General features: G+C 38.8%; 1 pseudogene; it reads left to right on the top strand.

Moving 5' to 3' along the window:
* The first annotated feature begins 260 nt into the window (after positions 1–260).
* On the top strand, positions 261–857 carry LOC114636017 (annotated as a pseudogene).
* Positions 858–2,182: the final 1,325 nt, after the last annotated feature.

The following is a 2,182-nucleotide window of genomic DNA, read 5'->3' as shown; positions in this document are numbered from 1 at the left end:
AATTAAAAAGTGACAAAAATGTAAAATGTTTGATTCATCTGGTACTTACAAGAAATAGATTGGTATACAATCCTGAGTATAAGATCCTGATGTTGTTCTCTCTAAATCCTTGTTTGCCCACATGAAAGCACTTGGGGTGGTCTGACTTGAGGTCTGAGAATAACTGATAGAGGCTTACGAGACCCTAGGGTACTGCATCAGATTCAAGTAGGGGACGCAGTTCTAATTCAGCACCACCAAGCCGCCTGCGGCGTCTGACCATGTTTGGCCTACGGAGAAATGAGATAATTGCCTTGAACCTGTACAACGAGCTATACCACCAGTCTCTGGCAATCATCTTGTGCTACCTGTGGGAGCAGGCGACCAGCTCCAAGGACTCAAAGTCTCTGGTCAAGGAGGCTGGCACAGTGGGCCAGAGGGCACTAGAGACCCTGTGACACTTGGGCGATGACATGCAGCGCAACCACAAGACAGCCTTTCAGGACATGCTTCAGGAATTAGACATTAAAAACGATGATGGTGTTAAATCTTTTTCTCGAGTGATGGACCACGTTTTCAAATATGATGTAACAAACTGGGGCAGGATTGTGACTTTTATTTCTTTTGGTGCCTTTGTGGCCAAACACTTAAAGAACATAAACCAAGAAAGCTACATTGAACCCTTAGCAGAAAGTATCACAGATGCTCTTATAAGGACGAACCAGGACTGGCTTATCAAACAAAGAGGCTGGGATGGGTTTGTAGAGTTCTTCCACATACAGGATGGAATAGAAGGCGGCATCAGAAATGTGTTGCTGGCTTTTGCAGGTGTTGTTGGAATAGGGGCTGGTCTAATATATCTATATCTAATAAGATAGCTTTGTGAGTGCAATAAGGTGGACTTGAAGCTGCCCTCAAGAAAGAATGTTGCTTTTATGTAGACCATTCTGGGGTGATTAGGGACTCTGTGAACAAGCTTAGAGAGAGATTAGACCAAAAACAAAGAGACAGAGAAGCAAAAAGTTGGTTCAACAGATCCCTGTGGATGACCACTCTGATATTTTCCCTTGCTGATCCCCTATTGAGTCTGCCTTTGCTTCTGACTATAGGTCTCTGTATGATAAACAGAACAGTTACCTTTGTTAGAGAAAGAATAAGTGCTGTCTAGATTTTAATATTATTCAAACTTTATCAAGCCAAGAAAATGAAAGTTATGATCACACTGAGGTTTAGTTCTATGATTAGAACTTTTATATTACAAGAAGTGGTGAAAAAAAGATATAAAAATTCATAAAGTTTTGGTATGCAAATTATGTACCTCACGCCCTTGTCCCAAGGTATGAAATCAAACAACAAAGCATTCAAAGCTATTTTACCTTTTTGTCTTCTATTAGATTTTGTGTATGTGGCTTTAGAGTAGCATCTGTGATACACTTGGAATTGAGTTTTGTTCATGATGGATGTATCTGTTTGCATTCTTCTACATGCAAATCTCCAGTTAGACTAGAAACATTTGTTGAAGTTTTTTTTTTTTTGCATTGTATGATTTTTCCTTCTTTGTGAAAAATTAAGGAACCACAGTTGTGTGGGTTTATCTCAGGATCTTTGTTTCAATTCAATTGATCAACCTATCTGTTTGTATACCAATAGCACAAAGTACAATAGTAGAAATTCTAGATATTGATATTTCCCAAAGTCCTTTTATTATGCTGGTTAGGTATCCTGTTTTTTTGTTTGATGTTTGTTTGCTTGCTTGCTTGTATTTTTTTGTTTTTGTTTTTTTTCATATGATGTGGGGAATTGTTCTTTCAAGGTGTATAAAGAATTGTGTTGGAATTCTGATGGGAATTGCATTGAATGTGTAGATTGATTTGGTAAGGACCAGCCTCAGCTGTTTTGTTATTGTTGATAATGGGAGGATTGGATAGGTTCAAATTCAGTCTTAGACAGTGATGCAAGTGCAAGCTGACAGGTGATTCACTGCTGTACTGGAACGGCTCTTGGGGACAGCTTGGGGTCTCTCTCTCTCTCTCTCTCTCAGGATTTTTTCTCTCTGAGTTCACCTCAGTCTTTTATTGTCTACACACTTTTTTGTTTTACAATGATATATAAACCAAAGCCTGTTGATAATTTTCCTTAAGCTCATTATTTTTCCCGAAAAATCCTATGTGACTGTGTCACTAGAAAACATAATGCACACATC

The sequence above is a fragment of the Grammomys surdaster genome, unplaced genomic scaffold (assembly GCF_004785775.1).
Source record: "Grammomys surdaster isolate TR1022 unplaced genomic scaffold, NIH_TR_1.0 121172, whole genome shotgun sequence".
NCBI classification, from domain to species: Eukaryota; Metazoa; Chordata; class Mammalia; order Rodentia; family Muridae; genus Grammomys; species Grammomys surdaster.
Note: the sequence above shows the minus strand (reverse complement) of the source record. Positions and strands in the feature narration are given on the sequence as shown.